Genomic DNA, 22,480 nt, shown 5'->3' with positions numbered 1-22,480 from the left:
ATTCGTTCAGAAAAGTGTTGATTCGTAGATAATAATCAACAGTAAATTGAATAGAGTGACGTCACGGCAATGGTTTAATGATATATAGATTATGGTCGTGTGTCCTGAACTCGCCACCCGTAGCGTTACATGACAAATATTATGAATTTTTCCACCAATCGAGTTTCTAATTAGATTATCTCGACAATCATCAATCATCAACCCTAAACTAGCAAAAGTATACATTTTTGGAAAGCTGAAGGCATAAGCAATTCAAATATACACTATTCAACTCATTATACAGGGTGACCTACAAGTTATATAGGGTGGAATAACTGGAAGTAAACAACATTCATTTGGTTAGACGATATGGAGAGCCAACTGACTTTGGAAGAAACCAAAATCACAGCTGTTTGGTAATCTCGGAATATAGGGTGTCCCAAAGTATGCTAGATTTTTTACAATTCAACATATTTTGAACTGAAACATTTTGCCCCTAATCCATACAGAAAAAATAAGTCCATATTTAGATTCCTCATCAAATTTCCCTTCAGAAAATCTATACTTTGACTATGATAGGATAAGTAATTAAAATTTTACAGTAACTTTTAGATTTTGAAGACATCTGCATTACTTACTACAGTGTTTAATATGACAACGGGTAGTTTTGTATGGAAAAGTTTGTATTTTCTAGACTAAACCAATCATAAATGATTAAAAACAATTAGTAGAATTGTTTATTTGTAAGGTCATGAGTCTTTTAGATGCTAAATAGAGTCCAAATCCAATTTACAGCCTTTACAGAAGCAGATTATGCACTAAATATATCGATCCCATAGAGTTTGTGTGTACCACATCCCCCACCTCCAGTCACATCCCCCACCTCCGCCACCCTGCCCATTCTGAATTCTATGAAGCACAGTGTCAGTATTAAAAAAGCCAAAGTATTTCTTTTTTACATTGTTGAAATTGCATTTTATTTAACAATAAAATGAGACCACAGGCATGACAATAACTTCTTACTTGACAGAGATATCATCATTTAATTTGAGTCGACTTTGGCAAAATGTATAACATCGCCACCTTTTTTGAGTGTCGAGTTTAAGACACACAACCTTATATGAAATTCAGGGAGTGTATTAATAAAGAAGGAGAAAGAATTAAGAATAAGGAGGAGCAGCAGGAAACGCAACAGGAGGAAGAACTAAGAAGAATAAGGACGAGTGGGTTGGGGAATAAGAAATAAGAAAGAAACAAATGAATGAAAAAGGAACAGAAAGAACAGTTATCTCAATAAAATCAATTCAATATTAAACCCATTGGAACATAATAGTCCCGATAATAGTACAATATCTTGCATGTCTAATACATAAAGTGTTGAGATCTACATGCCCTGTAGTCATATCCAATAGTCCTCCTCAAGTTACCCGGCAATGTTATCAATTCCAAATTACCTCATCAAAGTTTCATGATTTGACACTTACTGCTCGCATCTACATCTACTATATTAGACCTTTTAGTGTACAGAATTACCAAATGATCTGGCAAATATATATCTGAATGGTTTTCTTTGCATTGTATATGGGTTCAACAAAGGCTTTTTATCAGCATTAATGGTGTCAAACAAACATGAACATGAATGAGCACGTTTTTTTAGCAAGTTAACATCATATTCGACCATCTTAGCTTGAAAATTACACAATTTTTTATTCTTCACATGCATTTGTTCTACTTTAACATCATACAGGGAGTCCAAATAAAAACAGAACCCTCACTGCATCCTCTTTTTCTCCCATTTCTGAAAAGCTAATCAAATATATTTTGGTATGTAAAGAAACCTTGATTCGTTAGCGCTAATAAACTGAAAGAAATAATTCAATCGGCTCACAACTTTTGAAGATATGCTCTTTTAAATAAAAGGAACCAGTTTTTCACTCTGTCCACAGAGGAGGTTTGGCTACTTCAAGAGCTGATTGAATTAATTGTCTTGGTTTATTAAAGCTAACGATTTAAGGTTTCTTTACATACCAAAATGCATTTGATCAACTTTTCAGAAATAGCAGAAAAGGAGGGCGCAATGAGGTTTCTGTTTTTATTGGGACACCCTGTATATATGACCTGATCTGATCCACTCAAGCCAAAGTCAGAAATGTTGACAAATGACTTGAAAACTGATGCTAAGTGAATCCCAAGGTCTCTTGAAGACATCCTATTTTCTGTGCACAAGGTCCTTCCTATACAGGTGAATCCCGGGGAGGGCACTCACATTTCCCAGCTATACGGGTATGTGCCGCGGTGACGACCCCCTTTTTAAGAGCCGCTAGCCATTCCTTAGACCCTCTGAATTCATTGATTGCCGCTCTATAAGCCCCGAAATTTTTCTAGCCATTCCATAGATTCTCAGATCACCGCTCTCCACTCTCATTAAGCATCTTGATCTGCGTGTTTTCTGTCCTACTATTTCAAGCCCAAAAGCTACTTTTGCGAGCCCAAAAGCTTCAAAGGGAATTTTCCATCAATTTCTTCCCCCATAGTATTAGGAATAAGGTGAATTTTGGGCTCCTTTTAATAGTGGCAACACTGGTTGGTTGTTTACAAACAGTGATTGCAGCACTCCCAAAACCCCCCTTTTTGACCAGCCGAACAGTTCCCTAGACCCCGCTTTTGGCCGGCCGATCAGTTCCTTAGACCTCAAGTTCGAAACTGTTGAGTGACACCCCCTCCCGGAGGTGAATGCACATGAAAAGAGTGTATCGCCTGAGTATAACGTGCGATGTAAATATCACGTGCGATGTAAATATCACAATAGTTGTGTCAAGAAATGTAATGAATAGGTAATATCCAATACACAAACTAAAGCAAATTTTCCAAAATTGTACCCTTGTGATCATATTTGTGTAATTGATCTTACACTCTATTATAACAGGACAAAAATACAAAGATCAATCAAAAATCAAATCAGCACCTGTGGTAACACTGCACTATGCAACCATTTTGATGTTATGTTGCATGTATTCTGTGTTTCAAAATGGTATATTTTACAGTGAGGCTGACGAAAAAAAGAAACCCTGTTCTACTGGCGGAACCTTTAGCCAGAAGTAATAGTTCTGACTCTCATATTCAAAGCTTGTTGTTAATATGTTGGCTAGGTTTTTATCAACAAGAATCTCATTCATATTGATTTAAGCATGAAATGAAGAGTCACTTAGATCGGGCAGGTCAGTTTTCTTCTTTCACCCAGTTAAGGGATCTGGAATACGCGTTTGAGCATTTCGATAGTATTTTTTTGTGGGACATGAGAGCACATCAGACATATCGAATTGCATTCTGAATCTGAAGAATGTCTTTCTGATATCAAATAATTTTCAATTTTTGAAATTCACGATATAATACAAATTTTATGACAAATTATTAAAATTTGATATTTTTCACATTTTTGATATATAACAGTCCTCGAAGTAAATTTTATAAATCTAATATATATATATTCTCTAAAGTGTATGTAGCTGGGAGGAAAAGCTGACGATCAATTGAAAATTTTGACCTTTCATATTGAAGATATGCATCTTTTTTTGGTGTTTTGGGAAAAAAATCCATATCTTCAATACGAAAGGTCAAAATTTTCAATTGATCGTCGGCTTTTCATCCCACCTACATACACTTTAAATATAAATCATCAGATTTATAAAGTTTACTTCGAGTACTGTTAAATATCAAAAATGTCAATTTTTAATCATTTGCCATACAATGTGTATTACATTGCGAATTTCAAAAATCAAAATTATTTGATATCAGAAGGACATTCTTCAGTATTCAGAATGCAATTCGATATGTCTGATGTGCTCTAATGTCCCACAATAAATACTGTCCAAACGTTCATACCCCACCCCTTAATGTTGCAGATTCTGGCCAAAATGTAAGACACAGGTCAATCCTATACAAATCCAAGGATCAGTTTAAGGCATACAATATCATAGCCCTTGGGTATAAGTGTAAAAAATTCAACACTTTTATCTTTTACTTTCAATTTCTATAGTATAAATTTGAATTCAAAGGCAGGCTTTGCTCTTTCACAAGCTTTAGCCAGAAGTATAACTCTGACTTCTCATATTCAAAGCTTGTTGTTTGATAAAGAGTTCTGATTTACCAAAACCAATTGAAGAAATTGACTATTTTCTTACTCACTAGTTTTGTCAGTGAACCACTGACTTTGTCTAAGTTTGCTGTTGTTGTGATGATCCTACAGCTGATGCTGTTTTTTTGCTAGTTGGAAAGTCAAAGATAAAAGTGTTGAATTTTTTACAGTTATACACAAGGACTTTCTATAGTATAAATCGGAATTCAAAGGCAGACTTTGCTCTTTGACAAGCTTAAGCCAGAAGTATACGCTGGCGAAGTGACATAATAAAACCATAGAAATACATGTTGGTGAAAACAATTTTGAACATATATCATGCTGCACTACAAGAAGGTGGCAGTCATCACCTGTGTATGTCTGCAATCATAGATTGAATACAATACTGCTCTTTTTAAAGATATCTTACAGGTGCGAGTGATCAGCATGATATGGTTCAATGCAGAGGTATCGAACGTAAGAGTGCAGTGTGCTGTTACGTTCAAAAATTGTTTTCACCTATTGCTTTGTAGTTATTCTGTTTATTACATAACTTTGTCAGCGTATAGCTCTGACTTCTCATATTCAAAGCTTGTTGTTTGTTAAAGATGGTTTTTTTGCTCAGTCTTGTCAGTGAACCAGTGACTTTTTCAAAGTTTGCTGTTGTTGCGATGATCCTACAGCTGATGTTGTTTGTTGGCTAGTTTTTTATCAATAACAAACTTATTCATATTGATTTAAGCATGAAAAGAGAAGTCATCGACCATAGCATGTCCATTTTACCCAGTTAATTTTAGTCTAATGTTGCAGATTCTGGCAATGTAAGAAAGAGGTCAATCTTATATACTGGAAAACAAATCCAAGGATCAGAGTGGTTAAGGCATACAATAGCCCTTGGGTAACACTTTAAAAGGCAGTTTCATGGGCTTTGTTCTTATATTAGAAAGTTGTGAAGCTTTAGGCAGAAGTATATAGCTCTGACTTCTGCGATTCATATATGTGACACGAAATTAACGTAAAATCGCAAGTTGGTAGTTTCGAGGCGTCCTGGCTGCTGCGTTGATGTTCTTTGTTTCACATGCACCTGTTCAAGCCAATAGTACCGTAAACGTTCGCCTAATGGCGCTTTTGGATTCTTAGAAATGTGAGAGCGCCATCCTTGTAAAATCTCAACAGCATTAAGGATACGTGTATGTTAAATTGAGCAACCTGGACATAATGCCTCAGAAAAAATATCGTGACATGACCCAATACTTTAGGTCACTAGGTTAGTTGCTAGAGCAGCAGATGTTTTGGGTTTTCTTCAGGTATTCTTTCTCAAAGTGCCATTTGACTTAATTTGTAAATCGATTCATACGTTATACCCAACTCATTTTGGTAAATCTTTTTATAACATTGTAATTTCTTCATATTTTTTTAATATTCTTCAGTTGAAAATTACACCCTGCTATTGTCTGACCCGTTAGCTCAGTCGGTAGAGGGTGCGCCTTGAATGGTGAATGGTACTTGTTCGAATCTTGATGTCTGCTCCCACTTTTATGTGAAGAAGGGTCAAGAAATTTTTTTGGATTTTGTCCCCATTTTACGAATGAATATTGTGAATTTTTTTTAATTTCATTTTAATTTTCTTATTTTTTTTAGATAAATAGGTACTGCGAACAAACGGCAACAAAAACCGCTGACAAAATTTGCTCGACCTGCTACCTATCAATGCGTGATATATTCCACTATATTTAACAGTTAAAGCCATATTATAACATTTGCTGAGGAAGACGCCCTCACTGAATTTTTAAAATTACTTTTTTACACGATTAAATTGTACTTTATTAAACCAATATACCCTGCAAAAATCAAGACTCTAGGTGCTGTAGTTTTGTCATAATCCGATATTTTGAATAAAACGACGGAACCGGCGCTTTATTATTACGATGGGATTATTAGTCGAACGCATACACGATTTTCATAACACACAGTACGTACACGGCGTATGGGACGGTGATATACACAACAAAGGGTCGTACCACACCATGACCGAAGGAGTGGTACGTATTGGCGACATGTGCGCTGGTAATAAATTCCAATTGTCTTTGTTTTGCCGTAGTTGTTCGGGGATATATCTGACAGTAAAAGCTAACATTTTATGGCAAAGAAATGCTAATCTATTTTGTTTGAAAATGTTGTAATATGGCTTTAAATGACCTTTGAAAAATAGAACGGCCTCAATGTTTCAAATTGTTTAACTACATTACTTTATTCATTTATGCATTATAAATGATCAGCTATTTTTCTTTTATTAAAAGGATCGAACCCAAGTAGATCAGACCATTGATCATATAACTATCAGACCACGAAGTAGTTACGTAACTCCATGATGGTATCGGAACCAAGCACTGTTTGTATGGCGATCATTACGATCACGCTATTTTGGTATGCCTTTTTTGTGTACTGATTGTTTCGATCGTGGTTCATTACTTAAGCCAGCGTGATCCCGTTGACATAGTAACATTACGTAACTTCGATACGGGCTTCGATACTGAATAGTTGTTGAGTGCACATAATATGGAAAGCCATTGGGGTATTGTGTGCCTTTCAGAGCGCCTTATAACATGTTCTCATTGTGTTGTGGAATCCTAGCCAGTATTCAATGATAGCTATAGAGGCCTTGCGTTTATCGATTGGCTCCAAACAAAGGATTTGAACCGGTTTCTTCCCGTAATCATGGCGCAGTGCAGTCCATTCAATCAAATGTTGTCATCAACCTATTTGATCGTAGTGCATTTTGTTATGTGTGTGAGACAAACTGTCGCGGTAGATGCAACCATGCTTCTATTCAGTTGGACGTTGTATGATTTTGTTCGTTCACTCATTCAAATTGTATTTATATCATTTAAAGACTGAGCCTATTATGATACATCCTCCGTGGAACAGTTTCAAACAAATATAGCAAAGGGATTATTGGGGCAGAGGTTATCTTTTGAATCATCTTAGAGGAGTATCATTTTTTTCGGAAGGGGGGTCCCAAATTTACAAAATGTATGCGTCAATAAAATTGCGCAACCCCTATTTCGGCAACAAAAATTTTATGATCCCAAACCCCAAAATTGTATTGAAATCGGTCTTTTTGAATAAAATAACACACTTTCTGTGGTCATCGTGTGACTCCCTACATTTTGGTCATAAAACATTTTATGACCCCCTTCTATTATTCTTTCCAAGACTTTATGACCCCCGTATATTTGGGACCCCCCCCTTTCGAATAAAATGATACACCTCTTATGACCACTGATGCATAGGCAAGGACACTCGCGTGAATTGAAAGACTTGTCGCACCACGACAGTTAAATCTCACACACATAACAAATGCTTATACAATCAAATAGGTTCATTACAACATTTGATTAAAATGAAACGATAAAAACAAAGCATGAAAAAAGACACATACAAGATAAAATAATAAAATTAAATAAACAATGCTAAAGATAAAATAGAGAATAAAATTTCCTCAAATCATAAAAAAAACATTGACAGACATCATAATCTGTCAGAAATTACTGCATGAGATTCGAACCATCAATCTTCTCCACAAGTTCTCTTTATCCTCGCACTATAGTCTAATGCTCTGCTCACTGGGCCACAACGTATCAGGTGAATGATTACTGCATTATCATGAACAAGTTTGTTCGATCTTGTTCATAATTGTATGTGTCGATAGGTTTCACCCTTTAACTACATTACCCTTAATGATCAGTGATAATAGTCGGCTTTTACAGGGATGGCGCTCTCTCATTTCCATGCACTCCATAGCGCCATTAGGCGAACGTTTACGGTATGTCTACACACTACTGGCTTGTACAGATTCGCAATCAACCAGTGGCGGCACTACTGAGGGGGCAAGGAGGCATTCCCCCAATATATTTCTTGCCCCCCCTGTTTGCCCCCCCCTCACTTTTGAGGCAAAAACCCAAAATTATGTACATTTCCACTTTTTGCTGCAATTTTGCATAAAATTTGTTTATTTTGCCCCCGAAATTCACTTTGCCCCCCCCCCCATGCCCCGAAAAAATTCCTGCTGCCGCCACTGAACTCAACATAGAACATCAACTCAGTAGCCAGCATGACTCGAAACTACCAACTTGCGACTTTACACTCATTTTGTGATAGGTCACATGCTTTTGTTGGATGGCTTATATTCAGAGGATGATTTAAGCACTACCCACCACCCCACTGGCTTTACTGTGCAGCAGGCGAGCAGTGTGAGTAACATGACACAGTTGCTTTGCTATGCTGCATAGAAGTACATGGTTAAATTTGAATTTGTACAGTCATATTTACCCGGGCATATTTACATAATAAACGCTGTGAAGATGCTGATCGATTTCACATTTTATGTTATCTATACAGAAGGTGTGAATTATGCTTTAAACACACATCACTTTTGTTCTGAAATCGACCAAGTAATAATGACACACGCACAATTCTAAAACAACATCTTTTGCACAGAGTTCAATGGGATTTGAAAAGTAAAGTGACAGTTGAAACTCTAGTGATAACACTTTCGCATTGCATGATGGGGCTTCCTTAAATCATCCTCTGGCCTATATTTATCAACAAGAATATCATTCATATTGATTAAGGCAAAAAAAAAGAGAAATCACTTAAACCGTGACATTTCCATTTTCCCTCTTTTTCTTTGTATAGCTTATAGTATAACATGACACAAGTCAATCCCCTGCAACGAAAAGCAAATCCATCAATTACATATAATACAGCCCTTGGGTCAGTGTACAAAATTGAACGCTTCTTTCTTTGATTTGAATCTTTGTGCCTTTAAGTCCTTTTATCCCAGTTAACATCAGTTTATCTTTGCAGCTTATTATACAGCATAAGAAGTAAGACAGGTCAATTTATACAAGAAACAGATTTTTTATTTTTTATTTATAACATTCGGCCGAAGCCAGGCTAATCACAACAGTGCTCAGAGGCTACTAAATTTAAGGGACACCATCCGGATATGATGGGACAGGGATATGGGAAAAGGTCCGATTTTAGATGCAGGAGGAAAACCGGGGCACCCAGAGAAAAACCTGCGAGGACGAGCATGGATTGGCAAACAAACTCACATGTGGCGCCACAGGGAATTGAACCCCGGCCACAGTGGTGAGAAGCGAGTGAGAAGACCACTACACTAACCCGCCCTCCCAAAGATCCAGTGATCACACAGGGGTGGGTGTGTGTATTTCTAAGTGCCTCCAAATGAGGACCTACATATGGATACACACCATACAACGAGGACACACCTCCAAACGAGGACGTCCTCGGTTTGTTACTATGACCAGGATGACGTAAATGATGCAAATATGCATTTAAGATAGCATATAAGATAGGTCCCCCATAGGGGGTATAGGACGGGTCATAGTAAGTTGTCTGGTGTGTCTGTGTGAGGTCCACGGTGTGTCGATTACAACCGGGTGTGTGAGTCCTCGGTTTGATCCTTGTTAAGTCGAGGTCCTCGTTTGGAGGTATTTACAAACAGGGGAGTATGTGTGTGGGGGGGGGGGGTAATTAGTAGACTGCTGCCCTCAGTCGTCAACCGTCTGGATTGACGACTGAGAAAACTACGTGGAAAAAAAGTGACGGATTTTGCAACAGGATTCCTGTGGCATAGAGCATGCGCAGTGTGTCCAAATTGACCTTTTGACCGAGTTTGTTGTTTTTAGAAGTTCAGAGCACGATCTTGTCACAGCGACGCGGTACACGGCGCCGCTAGTCAGTCGCGCACGGCGCACAACCAAAGTCACATTGAATAGTTTTCAGAAGTCCGTCATGATATTGGCTGTAAGATAATCAGTCGTCACTACGAAGCATACACAGTATGCGAAATGTAGACGGCTGATTGGAATTTGTCTAGGGTAATTAGTACAATTGACCATACAAGGATGTGCCACACACATTTCATGCATTTAGGCAATTAAATGAACCCCTTTTTCTAGCCAATTTTGGCACGGGGTAATTTTTGTTTCCGCCAAATAGTTCCAATTTTACCTCACTGGTAGCCAGTTTTACAGAAAAAGTTGATTTTCATGTTGTTTTGATTTTAATTGACGTCCTGAGGCAACCCTTAATTCTTATTTATTCTTGGCCTTGTCTCTTGAATCTATTTAGCGAATTAGGTTAGAGTGATGGGGTATGAACGTTTGGACAGTATTTATTGTGGGACATTAGTCTAGAGCACATCAGACATATCGAATTGCATTCGGAATACGAAGAATGTCCTTCTGATATCAATTAATTTTGATTTTTTTTAATTCGCAATGTAATACACATTTTATGGCAAATCATTAAAAATTGATATTTTTGATATTTAACAGTACTCGAAGTAAACTTTATAAATCTGATGATTTATACTTGAAGTGTATGTAGATGGGATGAAAAGCCGACGATCAATTGAAAATTTTGACCTTTCGTATTGAACATATGGATTTTTTTTCCCCAAACACCAAAAAATATTAGGTCTTTTTGGGGAAAATCCATATCTTCAATATGAAAGGTCAAAATTTTCAATTGATCGTCGGCTTTTCCTCCCAGCTACATACACTTTAAGAATATATCATTAGATTTATAAAATTTACTTGAGGACTGTTATATATCAAAAATATGAAAAATATCAAATTTTAATAATTTGTCATAAAATTTGTATTATATCAAAAATGAAAATTATTTGATATCAGAAAGACATTCTTCGTATTCAGAATGCAATTCGATATGTCTGATGTGCTCTCATGTCCCACAAAAATACTGTCGAAACGCTCAAACGCTCATTCCAGATCCCTTAATTCTTATTTATTCTTGGCCTTGTCTCTTGAATCTCTTTAGCGAATTAGGTTAGAGACATTAAGTCTATCTAAAGTAATAGCATATCTTGGAATGATAGAAGATATTGTTTAATGATTGTGATTAGGTCTTGTTATCAATTTAGGTCAGAACATAAAAAAGACTAACAAATGGCAAGGAAATTTTCAAAAAAACTTTTTATCATGAAATGTAAGAAATAACTCATTTTATTTGGCTAATTTAAATTGAAACATAAATAGCACCCTCAATTTGAACATAAATGTACAGTTTATAGAATAAAAATTATCACAAAAAAGCAGGAAAAGATGAATAATTAAGTGTGATAGCTGCTGTTGGTATTGTCCAGGTCTCGAATTGAACATTATATAATTTTGTTAGAAACCTCAATAAATGATCACTTCAAGCAACTAAAAAGAATTAAACATATTCTTCAGGTTTGAACTTGAAACCAAGTTAACGCATGGTTGTTTGATAGCATGTAAAACTACGTCATTTAAAAGAAAAATTGAACACTGATGGCGCTATTTATCTGAAATCGTGTTTTCGTCTTTACAAGTTGTAGACACTGGTATAAGGCAAAAAAAAAAATTGTTGTGTTGCCCTTAAGTGGAAAAATGGGAAAGTTGGGTCGGGCGGTCGGATTTCTTAACCTTCAGATTTTAAAAAATCCCCTCAAATATTAAATAATGCTTCTTCAATTAGGGGACATTTGTCAATTTTGACTTCTGGATACCTGCTAGACATCAATTAAAGACTAGTCTTTCAATATAATATTAATTTTAAGTGAAAAACATTGATTTTTTGAACAAATCTGTAAAAATCATCATTCAAAAAAAAAAAAAAAAAAAAAAAAATTGCAACCCTGATTTTTCAGGATTTAGGACCGGACGGTTGAGGGCAACACAACAATTTTTTTTTTTGGCCTTATGGGATTCAAACATCAGAAAAAGAGTAACAAATAACAACGAAAGTTTCAAAAGACTTTTTATCATGAAATGTTAGGAATTATTTGGCTAAATTAAATTTAAAATATATGTAAATAGCCCCCTCAATTTGCGCCCAAATATACAGTTTAGAAAATAACAAAATAACTCAAAAAAGCAGATAAAGATGAATGAAGTTGGAAAAGAAACAAAAATCTATGTTAAAAAGAGCTGGAAATACCTGTACATATTAGTGTAAAATTTGTTGGTATTGTCCGGGTCTAGAATTGAACATTATATGTTTTGTTAGAAAATTTAATAAATGATCACATCAAACAACCGTGAACGACACATGACTCATTCTGCTTCAACCTCCATTCTCTTGCTCTAGCAGGTTGTCTTTTTTCTATCAAATTTCACCACCTCTCCAAGTTGAATAACCAGTGTGATATATAGGTGTGATTACAACTAAAATGTGACCCCACACAAGTAAAATAACAGGCAAAGGTGGACTTAGATGTTGGTAATCAAGTCCTAGGGTTATTTAACACTCCCAATTCATGCATTTTAAATTTGTTTTCAACACCATCTTGCATTATATATTTTTGTTATTCTAAGACCTTTTAACCTCAGATTCAATTGCCAATGAGGATGAAACATAATTGTTTTGAGTCAGTTACTGAAAGAAACTGGTGTGATCTTCAGAGAAATTACCTATTTGACCAGTTTTACCAGTTGAAATCCATACCCCCCTATGGAAGACATGTCCTTAATCTTCCACACAGGGAGTGTGAATTTCAAATGGAACCAGTCATTCAGGTAACCAGGCCCATAGCCAGGGGGTACGGGGGTGCAATGCATCCACCCCCCTTTTTTTACCCAAAGTCCCATTTGCGAGCGTAGCCTTTTTGCCTTTTTGGTCCAAAAATGTCCAAATCTACCCCAGTCCAAATTTTTCAAAATCAGCACCCCCCCAATAAATCCTGGCTACATGCCTGCAGGTAACTCCATTTTAAATTTACACTCCCTGTGTGGGAGATTAAGGTCATGTCTTCCATAAGGGGCTATAAGGATTTCAAATATAATAGCCAAATTTGAAATCAACTTCAATGTTTATTCAGCGGACGCTGGAAACACATGAAAAACAGAAATTAATTCATCTGACTGTTTATACTAGCAAATGAATGCAGTTTGGAAGCAACTAAGTCAAATTCAATTCAATTAGAAAAGGTTTTGTTTCTAATCCTTAAAGCTTATACATGTACCCGCTCAGAAATATTTCAATTCCTTCCTACAAGGAAATCTTGATTGATCTGGTGTTTCTAGATGTTTTTTGAAAGGGCAACAATTTCTGGTCTTGGTGACTTTGCCAACTTTTGTTGTTGCCATTTTATTCAGTCTCCAATTATAGCAGTTTATTGGTTAATATCTGCAGCCTGAATCAGTGGCGTGCGCAGCACATTGAAAGTGGGGGGCCAGGTTGTTCAGTTCCCCCAAATGGAGTGTAGGAGCAAATTTTGATGTTTTTTCCCTGAATCCCCCGAATGACCAACAAAAGTGGGGTGCCATGGCTCCCTGCCCCCCCCCCCCTTTGCGCACGCCACTGGCCTGGATTTAGTTCCAAGTTACAGGCCTTGCCGTTTGAGGCGAGCGATCGCTCTCGCTCGCCACCGCTCGCTCAAACTCAATTTCTAGCGAGCGATTTTCTACTCGCCATAGACAATTAATATCACTCGCCGTGAATCTCACAAAATCTACCATCGAATCAACCAATTCAGCATTTAATCGATTTTGTGCCCCCTCCAAGCGGAGAAAGTCAAAAATTTTAGTGCGCTTTGAGCACATTTCAACATAAATACATAGATACCATTTCAAGACCAAAACTTTTACTTGATTATACCCAAGTGAGTGATATTTGTGAAAATTCGACCACTCGCCTAGCATCATACTAGCGAGTGATTAACCACTCGCCTTTAAAATGGCAAGGCCTGAAGTTAACTTGATATGCATGTCATATTTATATGTAGGTCTACATCAAAATAACACAGTAAGACTGCAACTGCTATCATCAGTAGAAAGCATTTTTTCTCATACAAACAGATATTAATATATTGTAATAGAAACACAATTATTTCGTTTCAATGGATATAAAATTACATGGTCTAGAAAAGCAATTGAATTTACATGTTGGGCTATTCCAGTTAAAATTCATACACCCCTATGGAAGTCATGACCTTAATCTCCCACACAGGGGGTGTAGGTTTCAAATGGAGTCACCCATTCTGTTATAAACTCCGTTAGAAATTCACACTCCCTATGTGGAAGAATAAGGTCATGTCTTCCATAAGGAGTGTATGGATTTCAACTGGAATAGCACATTAAGAGGAATAGAATAGGAACAATGGGCCATTCCATTTAAAATCCACACTACCCCTGTGTAATTGGTCATGGTTAATCATTTTGAAACCCATATTCCCCGTAATATGGCTTAATATGACAAATCCCACGAGCCAAGTGTTGTGACTGCCCAATTGGGTGGATTAAAGTCGCTTAAAAATCGATGTCATGCTGTATTGTGTTGTAAACTTTCATCATTCTATTGTCTATGTGTAACACGGGTGATGAAATGCAGTTTAAAATCCCCGCCAAGGACGCATCATTTCATGTTTTAGGTGGGATATACACTACGGGGACCCAGCTATGGCTGCCATTGAGGTGTAGGAATGCATGAAATGGGATTCGTCTATATCGTCAACAAATGAATGAGTATTTCAAAAAATTCTCTATTCTATTCAAAACTTATACTCCCTCTGAAGAAGACTAGCTAAATCTTCCACAGGGGTAGTGTGGATTTTAAATGGAATAGCCCAATATAACTAGCCAGCTTGTTTGTCTGATGTTGAAAGGATGACCAAATGGAAACTAAAATGTCAGATAAATGTCAAATTTGTAGCAACGTCCACTCTCAAAGAAGATAATTTACCCTTCCCAGAATCCTTTGCAACATGTGGCATCACCTCATTGCATCAAATAACACTCCTTCCACAGGGGGGTTAGTTTTCAAACTAAACAGCCCATTTTATGATCAACTGCTGGATCGTATGTCTCAAAAAGTGCGTTAATTTCATATAATTTTGATATGATACGAGGTAAAAATATCAGATTTCATTTCAATCTAAACTATAACTTGTTTGTACATGTATAACATGGGTTGTAATTCAATATGATAATAACGTGTTTGTTCAGACTTGTAATGTTGATCACCAATTAGCAGCTGATGTTCATAAGGCGACGGAAAAAAGCTCCTGTTCTGCAGGCAAGACTGAAGTGACCCAGATTTTGCGCTTCTGTAATCTGTAAAAATGCATTAAAATCAGCTGTTTTTTTGAGCAAAATTTGATTGATTTTGACTGAAAATGAGTAAGCAAATTAAGGGCTGGGGTATGAACGTTTGGACAGTATTTATTTTGGGACATCAGAGCACATCAGACATATCGAATTGCATTCTGAATACGAAGAATGTCATTCTGATATCAATTAATTTTGATTTTTTGAAATTCGCAATTTAATACACATTTTATGGCAAATCATTAAAAATTGATATTTTTGATATTTAACAGTACTTGAAGTAAACTTTAGAAATCTGATGATTTATACTTAAAGTGTATGTAGGTGGGATGAAAAGCCGACGATCAATTGAAAATTTTGACCTTTCGTATTGAAGATATGGAATTTTTTTCCCAAAACACCCAAAAAAATTAGGTCTTTTTGGGAAAAAATCCATATCTTCAATATGAAAGGTCAAAATTTTCAATTGACCGCTAACTTTTCCTCCTACATACACTTTAAGAATATAACATTAGATTTATATAATTTACTTCGAGGACTGTTATATATCAAAAATTGAAAAATATCAAATTTTATAATTTGACATAAAATTTGTATTATATTGTGATTTTCAAAAAATGAAAATTATTTGATATCAGAAAGACATGCTTCGTATTCAGAATGCAATTCGATAGGTCTGAGGTGCTCTCATGTCCCACAAAAATACTGTCGAAACGCAATAAACGCTCATTTTAGATCCCTTAAGTGAAATGATTTGTTAGAATCGTAAAATGAAGGATAAAAAACACTTTCTACCAATTGATCAGTCATCCTAGTCGGACTATTTAATAAAAGGCAATTAATTTAATGCCCACATGACCCATGGGCACCACCATAACAAGACCACCAAGTGATCAGTAGATGCTACAATGCTAACAGATAAGAACTTTTCAGACAAATATCATCAAAATGACTACAAATGTAATAGGCTTATTGATTACACATTTGGGGGTTCTGTATTTAAGAACTAAATTTTGGAAGTTTTATCAACTGAAAAAAACAAGTTAATATGTGTTTCCAATTGAAAAACACAGGGAAACAACCTGCTGTGCCAGAGGTCATGTTTCTAGACTTCCTGTCTACAGGCTATAATGTCAGCGCCCATCTGGTCATGTGGGAATTAAATTAAGTGCCTTTATTTAAATAGCCTAAGATGACTATTGATAGAATCCTCATTCACTGAACAATCTGTGTAGTATCGTGTGATGTATCTGTGACCTATATATTTGTGCGATGTCTTTGCAAGTGTAATATCTAATATTCATTTCCAGATCATACCAGAAACCTGCTTATATTAAAAATTTTATTAAAGTTCTGGAAATCAGTACATATATATATATTTATCCATATTATTAGATGCTGATGGCTTTTATAGAACTGCAGCAGAGAAAACTTAATTTGTGACATGATCAAAGGGAATGAGTCACATGTCGACACTGGTCGAAAATGAGTTTTACATATGTTTCAAAAGAGGATATTGAGAGCTTTCAGAAACTGAAAACCCCAAGTTAATACGACTTTTCTTTGTGAAGTTATGTCACTTTATCAATCACTGAAAACAATAGAAAACAAAAGCATTTTAACACTTTCTTTGCCAATATCTCAAAATCAATGTTAGCGACATTCGACTCATTCCCCTTGATCGTGTCACATTTATGAAAACACCTTGTATTCACACCACAGAATTCAAAATTGAAGTTGCTGCTGCTAACAATTCTATAAATATTGTTTTTACAAAACTGAAAAGGTTCTTACAGTATACAAAGTGTTGTCAGAGAAAACATGCCCATTTTTAATTCATATAGAAATGGAATATCTACCTGCCACGATTGTTTGATGGGATCATTTATTAGTTTTTCAAACAAAACATCATGTATAACCAAATTTTAGATTTTAAAAAAATCTGATATCATGCTAATGTACGCAGATGCTTTTAAGTCATTCCCAGCTTTGATTTCCCCTCTTTTACAAAATTATTCACTTTTATAGCATTTGTATAGCTTTTTTGGATATAAAATGTATCTATTAATGACAAAATTGGTGGCGCTATTTAGTTACTGGAAATTACTATTTCAAGCTTTTAATACAGATAATTCCTTTTATTGTTTCATGAAATATGTTTATAAAATTTCCTTGTTGATTGTTTCACCTATTCCAGCTGTTTTAATGGCAGTATTAATCACCTACCCCTTGCAAATAAAGAAACATGGTTTAGGATCAATAGCGCCATCTATAGTTTGCATTTAATTAATAATGAAGCCAATTCTATATACATCAAACAACCGTGCTGCCTGTGTGTGTTTTCTTGCTCTTCTACTCTTCCTTTGAGCGCACACATAATACTTTTTTTAGTTGTATTAAGCTGTAAGATGGAACGTTTGTATGTGACCCAGCTTTCCAATGGGCTGTTGCATGCAGTTGAAATCCATACACCCCCTATGGAAGACATGACCTTAATCTTCCACACAGGGAGTGTGAAATTCAAATGGGGCTACCTGATAGGGTGACTCCAATTGAAATCTGCATCCCCTGTGTAGGATATTAAGGTTAGGTGTTCCACAGGGGGTGTATGGATTTCACCTGGAATATTCCAATTTCATTTTGCCAGATATTCTTTGAAAAGTACAGTAAAGTTGTTTTCTTTAAACTTCCGTGGTCCGGGTATGCGCTGGTGAATTGCGATCGCGTAGAAGTGACAAGGTCGCCTACTACGCGCCGCGCCGAAGACCAATGGGTCAGCCGGCTTGTTGTCAAGTGCATTGATCAGCCAATCAGCGTGATTGTTTATTGCTTTTGTGTTTACGCTCGTGTACACGATACGCACAGGCACGACCACGGAAGTTTAAAGAAAACAACTTTAGTATGATTCCTAAAGATGCTGTAAATGACAAAATGTGTACTTTATAATATATGCCTACCAGTTTAAGTTATAATGTATCACCTTTCTAGATGAAGTTGGTAAAAAGATTTTTAACCTATTCGTAATGTTTACACATGTGTTTATTTCCAAACTTAGTGCTTTTACACAGTGGCGGCACCACAAGGGGGCATGAGGGGCAAATGCCCCCCCCAGCCAAAGTTACGAAAATTTCACCTTTTTGCACAAAATTTGTTAATTTTGCCCCCCCCACTGAAATTCTCTTTGCCCCCTCATGCCCCCCGGAAAAAAATTCTGGCGCTGCCACTGCTTTTACACTGCATCATGCTTCATCGATTTCTACTCAATTTTGATAACTTTGGAATTATAGCCTTGAATGTGAAGCTATTGGTGAGCAAATTCAAAGCTAGACTTCTTGAGTAAAGTATATGGCAATAGATGCCATCAAAAAGGTAAACTCGATTTTGAGACAGACAGGCGCATTACTTTGATCAAAAAACAAAGACAGTCCTGTCTGACAGTGGCGTAACCAGTGGGGTGGCCGGGGGGGCAAGCTGCCCCCCCGAACACAAAAAACTGGGAAGAAGACCAAAAAATTGGGAAGGGGAAAAGGGGGGAAGGAGAGAAAAAGAGGGAAGAAAAAAGGGGAAGGAGAAGAGAAAAAAGGGGAAAAAAGAGGGAAGAAGAGAAAGGGGAAAGAAAAGAAAAAAGAGGGGAAAAAGGGGAAGGGAGAAGAGAAAAGGGAAAGAAGAGAAAAGGGAATTTGAAATTTGTACTCTGAAACACTGATTTTTTTTTTTTTTTTATGCCAAAAACCAGGAGCTTCAGTGGGCTCCGTCCCCTTGACCCTCGCCGGGGGTTTGCCCCTGGACCCCACCAGGGCCCCTAAGGTGGGCCCCTGGACCCCACCCGTTTAGCAGCCAAGGCAAGCCGCTCATGACTTTTGGTCAAGAATTGGGAAATTTTTCAATCTTGCCCCCGGAAGGTCAGGTCTGGTTACGCCCTCCTGATGCAGCTCTGGTATTTTTTCTCTTTGACTACTCTATTGCCTCCTGGTATGGGGTTTTCAATAATCCATGAATACAAAGCTTCAAGCAGCTCAAAATAAAGTTACTCAGTTTAGTTGTTCATTACCTTTTGATGCTGTATATAACCAAAGACTGTAATGCATTACCAGACAAAAATTTAATCAATTTTGCAGGTCCCTATATCAACATGCCATGATATATACTGCTATGACACCCCTGTCAATAACTTTTATAAACATTCCTACACTTGAAGAGGTTTGTGACTATCGGAAGGACAGAACCTAGACTACTCTACTTTCCTGCTCATTCTGCATGTTCTAACTAACAATCAATGATGGGGGACTATAAAGGCCATTTTGTACCTGTATAAATGAACATGTGATTATCGAGCAAAAACTTGGGTAAATCCATCGTGTGAACTGTCTTCAGGGTTCCAATTCCTAAGTTTGTCACTAATTTATCCCCAAGAAATTTAGGAGATTATGATATCGGAGTGATCCTCAAGTGAGCCTCGAATGATACTGCCAGGTGAACAAACCATTTAGCAATTCTCAAGAAATGAGCTTAACCTATGACCTTGGTTTAATTATATCTATTATGCGTGGATGAATTCTGTGGCACCACTAGAGAGGTCACGGTCAGCTTCTGGTTGAATTCCAAAGGTGTCATCATCAAGTGGCATTTTTTAAATGTTTGCTGGCGAATAAAATGAAATGAAATGGAACCAAGAATAGAGTTAATTTAAAATGAAGCTTATTTTCTAATCTTACAGTTACATAAAAATCTCACTAAGTAAAATTTTTGACATATTCCAGGTTTTGTGAAAATGGGTCACAATTCTTCAATGAATTGATACAATCTGATCTGATGACATACTGCCTGCAATGAATGCGCTCTTCCATCTGAAATCCATACACCCCCTATGGAAGACATTACCATAATCTCCCACACAGGGGGTATAGATTTCAAATGGAGTCACCCATTAAGGTAACCCCATTTGATATTCACACTCCCTGTGTGGGAGATTAAGGCAAGCACGCGACACTCCGGAGGACAGAAAATGTGACTCTCGTGCTGGCCTCTTGCACAATTTGTTAATTATGTGGTCCTGGCGGTTATGACCGACGAGTGTCAGGACCACATAATTAGCTGGTTGTGTGGGAGACTAGCACGAGAGTCACATTTGCTGTCCTCACATCGGTATAGGCCGTTTGCACGTTAATTGTACGGAGTGTCTTATCTCATAGTATAAGATCTTTGATTAAGGTCATGGGTATGGATTAGCCCAATTGTATTATAGAAAATAATGTATTGGTATATCTGCCAGGCACCATGCAGTCACGTAATTCTATTATTTCCAGTTGGGAACAGTGTATGTTAGGAGTATAGGTATATGCATTCAATCCTTATAAGGTGTTTGTCAATCCTAATAAGGTTTTTGATCATCAGAAAATTATTCAACAGAATAATTTTAACATATTTTGACACTTCGATATGCAGAAAACAAAACGTGATACCAATACCTGACATTCTATAAGCCCACCCAGAATTTGAAATGCAAACATAAAATAAATATTATTTAACTTCAACATGTTATCACTTATACCTGTTAGAAGCCTCACAAACAACAAAATATGAATGCTGAATTCTTGAAAAAATTCCAATCAAGCATAAAGCAAACTGCTATATTTGCCTGTTTTAAAAGTGTATTGAGACAACATTTATGTTTGAAGCCTCCTCATTAAGAATAACAACATTAACAACCTAATTTGATAAAACATGCATCAGAGAACACATTATGGTATATTAAGCAGCAATCAATGTAAACAAATACTCTTTTTGATTCATTTAATCCATTTAGCTTTGCTCCAGTTATAACACACTCAAATATCACTAAAACTATAAGTAACATTCGTGGGAAAAGACAACGTTAAAGAAGTCAAAATTGCATAAAATACCCGAAGCAAACCCCAAACAAGCACTGACACAAATATGAACAAAATCTAACCACCTTATCATACACTGTGAAAATGCTGTTTAAAACTTTGTACACAACACTCTTTACTATGAGCTTGATGTGTATCCTTGACACACATTCATAACCTCATTAATATACGCAGCAAGTGCGATCCAATCACAGATAATAACTTTTAAATATGCGGACGCAAATGCAGGTCATTGAAAAAGTATAATGACCGTGTCTCGTGACGTAGCTAAAAGTACGCTCTACAATGACCGAGTACAATGACCGAGTTGCGTTCGAACAATTTACGCGGACGCTGGCCGCCGTATTTGGTCGCTAGAGGTATTTCCTTAATGGGCTATTAGATTTTTTACAGGGAAAACGATAGATAAAGTTAAAATTGTGTTCTGTTTTCAAATTAAAAGAGGAAAATGTGACGTAAATTGAATTTAAAAAGTGAAAAGTGAGCGGTTATGAATGAGGTTAATGACTTTGCATCAGTTATATTTGGGTATTGTGAAATATCTAAACATTGTGCTTTGGACCTCGGAATATCCCGAGGGGCGCAGATATTTCACAATAACCTCAAAACAACTGATGCGCAGTCATTAACCTCTAAATAAATGTTTAAAATTTAGTTCAAATATGAACCAAGCTGTGGAATTTTTAAACAACAGTGAATAAAATTCATATAACAAACTATGTTGTGTCAAAAATCACCAGCAGATTTAACGTAACACATCATGGTTTAAGTGACTTTTTAGATGCATAACTCAATTGAGAGCCTTCCCCCTCCCGGACCCCTCCTACTTTTTTTTATGTCGAGCATATCTAGGCATTAACAGCTGAAATCTAGGAGATAACACTGCTGAATCTTTGGCCAGGCACAAGTGACTTGGTGAACGAAGCGGTCGCCATAGTTAGCTCGTCTGGGTAATTTTGATAGGATAGTCAATTGTAGCCAAACAGTCAGGCTTGTTACCCTGATTTGTAACCGACTGTAATGATGTCTTTTATCATGGGCCATCTGCCCCGCCTTTACCAGATGAGCTATGGGGAGAGTGGATAAGATTGTTTTGTTGGTCATGTGGGGAATCGAACCCAGGACCTCTTGCACCAAAGGCAAAGACCCAGGGCTCGAAAAAATGTTAATTTCCCGGGAAGCTAGCTAAATTTCCCTCAATTTATAGCATGTTTTTATACACAATTTCCCTCCAAATACCAGAATTTCCCTCCAAACACCAACATTTCCTGGGAATGAGCTTCCCAAATTTCCCACTTTTTCGAGCCATGCAAAGACCTTAAACCAGTGTGCCATGCTGCTCCAACAGGTCAGTCTAACTGACCGGTTGTAGT

At 36.7% G+C, this 22,480-nt stretch overlaps 1 protein-coding gene across 1 annotated transcript in view; it reads right to left on the bottom strand.

Annotated features, from left to right (window-relative positions):
* The window catches only part of LOC140138675 (potassium channel subfamily T member 2-like), a 477,469-nt gene that overhangs the window by 293,169 nt on the left and 161,820 nt on the right, over positions 1 to 22,480 (bottom strand). The window lies entirely within an intron of this gene.

This window comes from Amphiura filiformis, chromosome 18, assembly GCF_039555335.1.
Source record: "Amphiura filiformis chromosome 18, Afil_fr2py, whole genome shotgun sequence".
Lineage (NCBI taxonomy): Eukaryota > Metazoa > Echinodermata > Ophiuroidea > Amphilepidida > Amphiuridae > Amphiura > Amphiura filiformis.
This window is presented reverse-complemented; position numbering and strand designations above follow the sequence as displayed.